Source organism: Pleurodeles waltl, chromosome 1_2, assembly GCF_031143425.1.
Source record: "Pleurodeles waltl isolate 20211129_DDA chromosome 1_2, aPleWal1.hap1.20221129, whole genome shotgun sequence".
Lineage (NCBI taxonomy): Eukaryota > Metazoa > Chordata > Amphibia > Caudata > Salamandridae > Pleurodeles > Pleurodeles waltl.
Window position 1 is genome coordinate 307,907,587 of NC_090437.1, and position 12,128 is coordinate 307,919,714.

The following is a 12,128-nucleotide window of genomic DNA, read 5'->3' on the forward strand; positions in this document are numbered from 1 at the left end:
AGGGCCTGAAAGTGGTTTAAAGGGAAGGAAAGTGTGTCAGTGCATCTCACGGGGCTATACTAGGCTATCCTCGCAAGGATTTCTGCCTTTGGAACTCATCCTCTGCAGCAGCTTGCCTAATTATACAAGAAGAAACAGTTGTTCTCCAGATGCATTTGTTGGTCATTACATGTCTCAGAAAATGGTCCAAAGGTTCAGGGGCCTGTGCCAAAAATGCACAATCCAAAGGGCAAACTTCTTTTTATGCATTTGGAAGAGAATCGCCAGTGGGAGTACTGATTATAACACCATTGTGCTTTATTTAGTTAGAAGGGTATTTAAGTGAAAGTTATGGATCTCTTAAAAATGCATATTTTTCTTTTGTCTTCTCGAGCTTGTGTGATTTTCTAGCGGACCCATCTTCTAAAAATGACTTAAATATTTTAATGATTCTTCATACAAAAACGAATATATGGCACTCCCAACAGCAGAAAAACATCTGACGGTGCTAGCCTGGGAAAGTTTTGACTGGACATAAAATATGCCCGCGAGGGCACCAGCCTCTGTGACCTCATTCGTTCCTCAGGGAATGAAGTCTAATGTTCCATTCGGATGCAGCTGCTCCAGACTATATTCGACACTTCACTTTCCATGGTATATTTACTCAGAGTAGGATAAAAAAAAATGAAACTGCTTCTGCCAGCTAACCTAATTAGTGCCTCTTGAATGCATGCTACCAGAGGTGTAGCTCAGACCTGCCAACCTGTAAAACAAGCATTTTCAATGCAACGGGTCTCGCATTAGTTCAGGTTAGAGCTATTAGCGTTGTAAAGCAAAAAAAACGCAGCGCGATATGTAAAATGCAGCACGACCACGCTGCGTGTAAAATAAACAGACAAAGTAGTCCGGTTCCAGGCTGAAAACATCGAGTCTCATATGTTTTTGGTACTTTACCGGTGCTATGTAGGTGGGCTAAACACCGTAAAAGGCATTACTTATGCATGCATTTCACAAATGAAAGCAAGCGCATTTTAAAAGGCAAGCCCACGAACCAATGTAAGTGACTGACGTGGCATGGGCGTGGTTTAAAGCCCAAAGAGAGATTACAGAATGGACGAAGCACTTTGTGCTCGCCCATAAAAACACAGTGTGAGGAGAGGGCGGTGCTTTGGAGAGGATAGGGCTTGATGCCTACAGCAACATGAGAAGCACTGTGCCCTCCACAAATCCCCTTGTGCCCCCTCCCCACCCAAAAAAAACAAAAGGTTGCTGAGGCTGTTCCTGATGTCCTGGAGTGGTTCAGACCCCATTTACAGGCATCGGCTGCTTAAAGCCTACAGAAAAGAGCTGGAAAGCCGCTCTAAGTGAATTGGGAGGTCTAGTAGCTATCAACAGTGCAGCAGGTGCAGTGGCACTGGGACACGGAAGTCTAAGGTGGTGGGGGAGCTGTTGCATCCCAATTATAGCTGTTTCGTGCTGCCAAAGCAGTGGGTGGATGCCAATTTTTAGATCAGTGTTAGCCAAGGCCTTTTGATTTCACTAAAATTATACACATAACCTTCTTTACAGAGGCTTTCATCTAGTGCCTTTTTTCTAATGGCTTGTTATGGTGTCATTTATATTTTTATTTCACCTACTACAGCATGGGGCAGTCAACTCACTCTAGACATTAGCTGTCATCTGTGAGTCACAGCACACTGCCCTTTCACAAGGATCACATCCACACACATTTCCATTCAGTGCCTGGAACTATGGAAAATGTGCTATTTGAGACCAAACAATAGTTTTTGCTTTTAGCCACTGTTTTTTAGATTGATGAAGGCTCAGCAGCTTCCTGAGCAATAATGTTTTGCAAAAACTCTGACAAACCAAAAGTCTGGCAACATCAGAAGACCTTTTAGCTTTGCCAGTGCTTTTTTGTGCTTCCGTTAGGACCACAGTACCCTTGCTAGACTTGTGGTGCATACAACTGTGGTAAGCTTCGGCCGTGTTCTCCAAAACAAGTTTTCCCTTTCCTGCTGCATAATGCCAGTGGCCTTGGCCATAATGCATAAGTGAGTGACACCAGTTGTCTGCTACCGCTCACTTGCATCTGACGTGAAGCTATAATTACTCGATATTCAGAAGATGGATCATGTGTGGTAGAAAACCTGATATTTCGCCTTTAGTATTGCACAACACAGTCTATGGATCACAAAGAGGAGCTTAGTGGCACTTGTTACTCAGAGAAGAGGGACTTCTAAGATGTATGATGCTCCCTCCTAGCATATAAAACCTTCAGCAAATGCAGAAGTAGCTGTGCACACCTACTGCATCGGTCTCGGGGTGTAGCAGATTCCTCACCACGGTATTCCTTTAAAAGCGGCAAACAAATCCCCCCAGGCCTGCAGCCCAAAAATTGTCAGGTCCATACTCGAGTAGCTCATTTTGCCTTCTAGGGCTTGTGTTCCTGGTTTTAAGAATTGATAAACTAGACTACAAATCCCAGAATGCAAAGAAAATAAATCTGGAGTGGATGAGCTATTGGGGCAGTCGAACGCCGACAGGTTCAGTTTAATGTCAGTTTCACTGTTCAGAGATTCGTCAGATTTCACAATTTCACACAAGCCGGTTATCCAGCCCAGTTTCTTTATTTTTTAATTTGAATTCTGGATTTTGTAATCCGTTTTTTTTCACGAGACGTTCAAGGTCATAAATACCATAATGCACCGAAAAACTCCTTGGACTACTTGACCTACTCACGCACAGAACCGGGAAACGAGGGGGCCATGTGGTGTGCTGAACCTGTGGTGAACTCTGCTGCTGGTGGCGTTCTGCTTTAATTCAAGGCAGATGCCTCCCGGGTGAGCACGACACGACTCACTACTGCGCATTTTTGAAGAGCGCGCGCGGGGCAGGACGCATAGTGAGGGTGGGCCCAGAGCCCGCGTTATGACTGTTAGAAAAGAATGCGTGCCTTTCCGGGGAAGGAGATATTTGTGAATAGAGACTCAGATGCCCACGCATGCGTGTCTGTGGGGTCACTCTGAAAATGAGTCTACAGTCCCGTTTGCTTCCTGCACAGTACTAGCTGCTTGGAAGTCAGTTTGTGGTAATCTAGACGGTATCTCGCCAAGCTTTTTCCAACCTATCACTGAGTGAAAAAACGTGGTGAGTTATTTTCATCTCAATTTTGCAAGGAATTGTATGCAGCATCAATGTGTGGGCGGGAAGGGTGAACGTCCTAGCCTTCTTTTGGAAATGCGTGGTTCCGCCTTTTATATTTGACCTCAACTTTTAATTTTCTGCATTGAACTTGGCTTCCAGTTAGGCCACGTGTTTTTATTAATACCTGCGGTGGCCGTTTCCGGGTGAAATAATCACGGCAATGAAATGTGATGTGGAGGTTGCTGGATTAAACGCTTTCTTTTCTGTTGAATCTATATGAAAATATGCGACAAGCTTCCTTTTCTGTTGGAGCACGCAGCGCGCTTTCTGACAAAGCATGTGTTGTGTGTGGTTTTTTTTTTTTATTTATTTTTTTTAATTTTTTTTAATTCCTCTCGAACCGTGAGTGGAACTTTGATGCTGCCAGGTTTATTAAAATAAAACTGTTGTGTAGACTCCAACAAAATTGCCTCCAGACAATTACAGAAGGCTGTAATTTTCATTCAACGTTTCTCATTTGTTGGAAATGAGAAGAATGAGCAATTGAAACCTGTGACCCGACCTTTACACACAGGTCTCTGCAACAGGCACTCAACCCACCCATTTTACCAGCTTAAAAAGTGATTGCGTTATTAGAACATGCGAGTGTTGGGGTCAGTGCAGCGCCTCCTTGTCCGCAGCAGGGCTTCTCCAAAGGCCGTTATCCAGGTTTGGTTAATTGACATTGATCTAAGCCTGCTTTGAGCAGGAAAGCTCCTTATGACACTATATTTCCCATCGCCCACTTGCTCCAGGGGCGGCGGGAGTTCTCCTTTACGTTAGGGGTCGAACCGAGGCCAGACACCAGTCGGGTCCAGGCCTCGCCCCGTGATACCCCAGCCAGAAGGTGTGTGGGAGTTCCGAGGGGCCACTGGTGGTCCCTGGCCTCAAGGCTGCGCGCCCTCGTAGTAACCATGTTCAGGTACACAGCCCCCTGGCAAGTCCTCTGCCTGTCCATGGAACAAGGCGTCAGGGTGAGTAGGAACGCATTCGTTTTACTGTCCAATACTGCTGGCTTTTAACTGTCCGAAAATGGACAGTCAGGTCTGATCCGCTTTGGTCCCCCTAATTTTGTTAAGTCATCTTGAATGTAGCGCTTATTTGCTTAATACGTTAGTTAGCTATTTTCTTGCGGGTCAGGTCATGCGATTTAAGCAGAAAAAGGCCTGACTTAATTCTCACAGTTGTACTGCCTTGTGATTTTACCTTCATCAGACCTTGCTTCTCCCACTTATGCTTCGTGAAAAAAATGTTTATACTGAACATCCTGGTTTGTACATTCCCAAAATAGTTAAGCGCTGTTGCAGTAAACACTTGAAAAACCTTCTGTTTTGGCTCTTGAATAAGTCAGTCCTTCCCTAACTTTTCTAGCAGAATTTGAGCTTGTGATCTGCAGGTGACCACTGCAAGCTTTTACCTCAGTGAGCCATCTGAGTGGAAATCAGTTAGTGTATTTATGAAGTAAGGATGTGTGTGTTGTGGAGGGGGGGGTGTATTGGCATTATACGAGGGTTTATTCTTTCTTCCTTGGCCTTGAAGCAGGATGTATTTGGCACACTGCCCATGGGCTAATTGTAAATTAGCCTGGCTGACTATTGTACTCTCGCTGTGATTTGATGTATTAAGGACACTGGGTCAAAGGCGGGCACAGTCCATGATGGACATGTAGCAGTTAGGAAGTTTCTATGCCTTGCAAACACTACATTAGCTGCCTTTACCTCCTCAGGATCACCTTGTCTGTCTGTAGATGGCCTGCTTTTTATGAAAATATATTGTGCATTTACCCCCAAGACTGTCCCTTCCTTTATATATTAACCTTGTTCAATTCGGCTAACCCTCAGCCTTGTTGAGTTCTTGCCCTAAACCGTATCTAAAACGCCCCATGCCTATCCTTACCCTAAAGCCTGTTTTCACCACATCCCTTGCTGTTTCCTCTACCCAACCACGCTAAACATTTCCTTTGCCCCTACTTTAAACCTATCCCATAAAGCTAACCCTATACCTTTATTCAAACCATATATCTATCTTTTACACAGATCCTAAAGCTTCTATTTATATTACCTTTAAATCTATCCCTAATCATTGTCCAGACCTAAACCTATCCCTTTCCTAGACACTCTAAATACATCCTGTAGCCAAAACCAAACCATAAACTTATTCTTTTCACATACCCTAATCCTCCCCTCCCCTTATCCTCCCCATTACAGTATCGTAACCTTAATCTATCCCTTGCTGTTGTTCCTCCTCTAATCCTATACTTACCTTATGTTTGCCGCGTCATTATTAATGACAAGTAAATGGTGTCTGGGTACAGGTACTTGATGCTGTGAAGTTGATGAAGTAATGGTATGGAGAGAGAATGTATGCCAAAGAAGGTGATCTACCAGTTCTCTGTAGGATACGTGTTGTTCTTGTAATCACAGTGTTGTGATCACAAAAGTTGTAGAAGCTATTTAGAGTAGGTCTCTCTTGTGTGCTTTAGGTAACACCCTCCACTCTTTCATTAGGCCATCCCACGCACAAGAAAATGACTCCCTGAGGTGGTCCGCGCTTGGATCTTAACTGACATAAAACATCTTATTTCACATATCGGTAGATACACCTATTTCCCCCACCTCAAACTGGAACTGTCCTGTAAAAACTTGATCCTAAGAAGCAACTGTAAACTACTTCTCAAAACACCTTGTTTAAAAAATAAATAAATGTCCAACATCAAGTGCAGCTTCTTAAGGAATGCACCTATGATCTGGACCTTCTTCCAAACCATGTAAAACATGCTTCCTTTACCTTCAGAGCTGAACTAAACCATCTCTGATGAACAACCCTAACGTGTCTCACTTTGTTCTTGCTTGCTGATCGTGTAGATTTTGCACTGTTGCACTACAGCTGTGCTCCTGCTGACGTAAGATGTACTAAGCCTACCAGTTTCACGCAACTAGACGCTTTATCTCCGCTCTGGGGTTCAAGTGAGCTCCACGTACTAACCACACCCGCAACAAGTCCTCTTTCCCACAGCATTTGCATACTGCAGACATCTAGATCTTCCTTACCCTACTCTTGTGCTCCTGCTCTCTATTGAAGACATTGCTGATTACCAAAGTGCGTATCATTTAAATTCCTTAATGTTATCATGATGCCAACCAAAACCGCATATAGCTCTCACGCGGCTCACTGTTACGTTTCTCTTTTGTCTGTGGATGTTTTGCTTCTTATAATCTACCCTTCATTGTAAAGCACTTTGTAACTCTTTTTTTGGTTAAACAGTGCTGTGTCAAAAAAACCTTGAAAAAAAAGGCTGGGCTTGACACCCTGGCAGCATTCTTCTACTTTCTTTTCATCTTTCTAGCTTCAGAAAATCTCTTGAAGGCATCCTCATTTATTGGTACACTGACCTCCCTACATTCTTTATCAAGTATGCTACTTGACTCGGAAGAAGTGCGTCCAATGAAGCACGCTTGCACATGTTTATTTTTGATTGATTACTTCTTAGGCGCTATGTCCATTCCTAAAAATATCTTCATGTTGGCGAAAGAAGCTGCCTAGCAATGAAACAGGAGCAGAAGACTACGACTGGGGAAGACAATTTAAAAGCCAATCAGCCGAAAGAGGAAGCATTGCACAATTTCGTGAAGAAAGATATTTCATTTAAGACTTGGAAGTGAATAAGCAGGCCATTCTTAGGTTTGAGGCTTTGGGTTCATAAGGGCCTTCCAGTAGAGTGATAGAGATTGAACCAAGGCACCTCCAACCGATGCTCAAGTCTAAAGCATGTTTGGTTTTTCCCATGCCCCAACTTGTTCCTTAAGTCTCTTCTCAGCCCTCCCCACTGCCATTTGTGCCGAGATCAGTGCATTATTTGTGCCAGCAGATGATGGCCCTTGGCCAGTGCTTAATTTGAGTCCGTGTTTGCAAGTGGGGCACACCAGCTCTCATTTGAGGGCACCAGCACTTATTTTAACTCATCAGACTTTGATCCAGATGAAGAAAGAGAGGAACACAAAAGGAGGAAAGGAAAAGGAAACGAAATAAGGAAAAACAGTGACAAAGGGAGAAACCAGGGATGAAAATGAGCCTGGAAGAGTGAGATTACGAGGCGGGCAGTGTTTGGTGGTGGAATGAAGCCTTAGTATTCAGCACCACAACCTTCGACAGCGCCAACCGTGAACTTCTGAGGAAAACTTTAGGTCCAGCACTTATTCTTTTACAAATTAAGCACTGTCCTTGGAACTGCTTTTTGGGGACTGCAAATTAATCATCTGACGTTTACCCAGAGCAAGAAAGAGAAAGGCAGGAAAGGGAAATAGGGAGAAGCAGAAGATGGGAAAACAGTGACAAAATAGAAAGCTGAGATTAATGAGAAAACATCCTTCGAGAGTGAGCTAAAGATACAGTGAGTGTAGGGTAGGAGAAGGAGGAATGGGGTTAGATCAGCAGTAGTCAACCTTGGTATTTTACGACGCATTTCAGCATCGCGCTCCTAAAAAACACTTTAGACCCTTGCCATTGTTGTTGTTATCACTGGCTTTGAACAGTATTTAGAGGAGGGAACACTAGAGGATTGATAGACCCAGGGATAAGCTTCCAATTGATGAGGGCCTGCAATGTGTGTGCATTATTTGTGGGGGGAGGTTGGTAAAAAAAAAAAAATGAAAAAAAAAAATTCTTAATTAAAAAAAAAAAAAAAAAAAAAAAAAAAAAAAAAAAAACGCTTCCAAGAGATGCCCATTTTTGTAACAAACGTGTCTTCCCCCAGCTGCTCAGCTGGTGATGTCGTCGTGAGCTCTTTATTGCACGGACTGCGGTGGGTGCCGGAACATCTTTTAATCCATTTCCTAAGTAATCCAAATTACAAATGGCTTTGAGTAAAGTGGAGCAGCAGGGAGCCTTTACTTTCAATTTCACGAAGGAACAGATGCCCAGCGGCGCGTGCCTGCTCTCTCCTCGCCTGCACTGGTATTAATCTTTTAATGTGGCTTTGGGAGTGGGGACAAAACCTATAATTGCATGGTTCAGTGACTTTCGGTCAGCAATGTGAGGGGTTTTTTCACAGAAGATGCTGAGCTTGATTGAGGCACATTGCAGAAAGGTGAGCAAAGACTTCGTAGTGTGTCTCCACCCGCCACTGTGTCAAATGATAAGGGTGGTCGTCCGGTGACGAGCCGATATCACACAATGAATGCAAAATGAGCTGGAAACCCTCAAACAGGCCAGGTGAACAACCTATACACGGTTGTGGAAATAATTGAACGTAAAGGTTACTCGCTACAGTAGTGGATTAAAGTAATTACTTCTTAGAATTGTGCAGATTAGTTGTGTTCCCTGTTCAATATTTTTGCATGTGTTTTCATTTGTGTAAATCGCTCTGCTCTTCTATGCACTTTTATAGGCAAAAAGATCAGAGGCACGGGTTTTTCTGTGTACATTTAAATGTATTGGCACATTGTGATATGAAACCAACAACACATTGTGTATGTCAATCACTTGTTATGCGAGATGACACAACTCTTGTGATGCATTGCGTAGTGCAAAATACATCAGTGATTTGTACAGGAAATTGATTTATTTACCACTCATACTTCTGCAACTCTTTGAGGGAATTTGATTTAGAGTTGTCTGCATGTTCAATTTGCTCAGATGTCTCTTTTGGTACTTTTTATAGATTGGCGCCTCTCAGTCGAGTCAGTGCAATCTGTTTACCCCCATGGAATAGCCCACTTTGTCTATGGGTCTTCAACAGCAGTGGTGTGACTTAGGGCAGTACTTCAGTTGTCAGTATGATGATGTACACCTGTCACCTTACATGAAAAGCTTATTTAATGTTTCTTTAAAATTCCTTTTACTGCATTCAACCTCTGCCTCTGTGGGCACTGTGGTTGCAATCTCCATGGGATGCGGGGTTAGAAGCCCTTGTTTCTGTTTTTGGGTTGGGTCGGAGCAACTGCTCAGGCGGGTGAAGGCTCCAAGCCTTGCTCCCTTCTCAAGGGCCCGCACCCTTCCTCCTCACTCTGTATGGTCAGATGATGAACAAGCTTTCAAGATCTTCCTCCGCTTAGCTCTGTCTGTCAGTTATCACGTCAACTGGACTCTAGGAAGAGAGGATGATCCCCGTTAACTAATACTAATCAATAACCACTAGATTAACCTCTAAACATGGGTTTCCTCACTAGCATGCTACTCGCCGTATAGTACTGCAGCGCCTCTTGAGGGATAGTGAGCGTTATAAAAATCAAATTACAGTGCAGTACAACGATGAGGCCTGGTTGGGAAGGGTGTTTTGCATGTAGCCCCAAACACTTTCAAGTATTGGACAATGGTGTGCAGGACATGTGGGAGGGCAAGGCAGATGTTACAGTAGCAGTGGTTACCTAATAAGGTGTTAGTGAGGGATAGGCTGGTGTGAGCCCATCTTAAGAGATTCCATAGTTGGCAGCAGCATCAGTGTGGGTGATGAAGGATGATGGTCTTATATTGGAGTTGAACTATGAGATGAGAATCTGTTGGTGGAAAAGGGGCATTGTTCGTCACAACGTATTTTAAATTACTCCTTAAGAAGCTGAGCATAAGCAAGAAGGGAGCCAGACAGTTGCTGGTGGTTGTCAGGCAGTTTACGATTCTAGAATGAAGTGTGGAGATGATTTGTGGGAAAGAGGATCTCTGAGAGGGAAGTTCGGGGGTGATTTATGGGAAGGAGAAGATCTCTGTGAATTGAACATGGGAGGTGATTTGTGGAAAGGAGAAGACGTGTATCGTCAGCAAAGTGATGCTTAGAGAACCCAAAGGATTAGACGAGGACACTGAGGAATGTAAATAGGCATCACAACTGTGTCTTGTACGCCCCTTTACACTTGTGTGAGCAGGCTAACTACTACCAGGAAACCGAGAAGGAGTGATCTGAGAGCGGATGTGTACCTGTCAATGCTGTGCTAGTGGCACACAGCAGTAAGTCACAGGAGTGGAGGAAGGGTTGTCTCGGTCACAGGCTGCCGAGAGATTATAAAAGCAAAGCAGTGGTTATGGTTAACTTTGGTGAGGAAGTTACTATTATCCAACGTAATAATAATCATTTTAACCAACTTGCAAGTCTCTATGACCACCTCTGGGGTACATAGAATCTAGGTGGCTCCTGCCAAGAGGATGAAGTTCAGCGTGTTCTGCCGGTGTGTCTCTCCCCCCCCATTGTTCAACAGCGCTAAGTTTGCTGGTACACTCAGTCCTGTTGAAATATGATTGGGTGAAACTCATCCTCGTTACTTGGGGTCTGCTGTAACCGTTGTGGGGATCTCACACTTTTTATGTGCAGCCTTTACACATAAATCTGTACAGTAAGTGTTAATTTATGAAGCTATTAGACGACCAGAAAGAGCATGTTTGTCTATGCCTTTTAAAGGATTTTGTGAGGCACAATATTTTATCACCATTACAGTTCTGATCGCACTGGAGGTTTCTCGAGTGATGGGTCTCCTATGTAGGTACTTTGGATAGACGAATCAACTGTAAGCGTGGTCAACGTCTTTGCTTTTCAAACAGAGAAGTTAGTGGCTGGATTTTCAGTGTGCACTGATGTTCCCTACCCCTGTCTCATGTAACTCCGTCAGAAAGTTCAGGCTTTTACTAAACGGAATTAATGCATTTTGGTGTTTGTAGTTAAGTATATAAATGCTGGCTCGAAATCCTAGCTTAGAAAACGCTGCACAAATAACCAGGATTGGCTGGATGTGTTGGTGCATCGTGTGATTTGCGAGCGTGGACACATGACAACCACGTGTGTGAGCTAAAAGCTTTCAATGTCGTTCCTCATGCCAGACCCCGTAGCAATGTGATGCACTGTACTAACTGGTGTGTCGTTAAGTATTCGACAGGGTGGCCTTCCGAAGGTTAAAAAGAATAGAGTCGGGAAGTTAGCGGCCCGTGGTACTGTCTTGTGAGCTATGCCATGACTGCTTTTGTCATTGAATACTTTTTATCGAGCGCAAGAGAGGCACTTTCGTGAAGTACGTGACGTACCTTTTGAGAGCTCATGGAAGAGGTGGCCTGGAGCACAAAGCTAGGGCCTAGAAACCTCGAGGTAGGCACCTGCTACTAAACTGCTCCTCTCCGCCCCACGTCCGCGAGCGGTCTAATCCTCTGAGGCCGCCCTGGAGGATAGGAAAGGAAGACGTCAGCGCTAAATGGGCTCTAAGCACCTTAGCAATGGCATTGTGTAGGCCGCAGGTATCGTGAGGGCTGACCCTGCAGCTGTGCAGAGCAGCTCTGAAGCCTGCCCTCGGGGGAGGGTGGCCGATTAACAAGTCAACGCCTGCAGGAGAACCCCCTCCAACACCCCCGCCCCACCACTCCACCTCCCTCTGCGGGACACAGTGCCCGGACTTGCAGGAAGCACAGAAGCGCCCCCCCACACCTCTGGCAGTGATATGTAAATACAGCTTCTGAAGACCCTGCTGCTGCCCGTGGCAAGGTCAGTCAGCGGCCGCCCTCCGCTGACTCTCACCCAGGGCTAGGACTGCGCTTGATGACCGTGAGCTGCAGTGAGTTGTGTACAAAACACGCTGAGATTTGACCCTCCCTGGTTCGAGGGAGTGGTGCTAGCTGTTTTGTTGAAGATCTCAAGTGTCCCCGTCCTATGAAGGTAGCACACCCAGGCCTGGCTTCTTTCCATTCTGCTACGTTTAGGTGTGATTTTCGTTCTCCTGATTTTTTTAGCATACGTATGGTGAACTTATTATTTCGTAGTTTGGTGTTCTGTTTAATCACTGTGGTTAGTTCAGTTTTCGTTTTCCGATTATCAGTGCAAGAACAGAATAGAAAGATCCAGCCAAGACAACACATTTTTGCTTTTTTTGCTGTGAAGTAGCACTATAGATAATAGATGTTACTTTCCCAAGTCGGCAGGCGTGAAACCTGTATTGGGTGCAAGTTTTTCAAAATGCGATCTTCAAGTTGTCTTCAGATTTCCACAGTAGCAA

At 44.5% G+C, this 12,128-nt stretch overlaps 1 protein-coding gene across 6 annotated transcripts in view; it reads left to right on the top strand.

Moving 5' to 3' along the window:
* The window catches only part of PALM2AKAP2 (PALM2 and AKAP2 fusion), a 735,219-nt gene that overhangs the window by 626,962 nt on the left and 96,129 nt on the right, over nt 1-12,128 (top strand). Inside the window, exon 1 of one of the 6 annotated variants that reach the window (XM_069238583.1) lies at nt 2,713-2,822. The exons of 4 other annotated variants lie outside the window; for them this stretch is intronic. The gene's annotated coding sequence lies outside the window, so the exon portion shown is untranslated. One more of the 6 variants, XM_069238575.1, reaches the window with a different exon arrangement.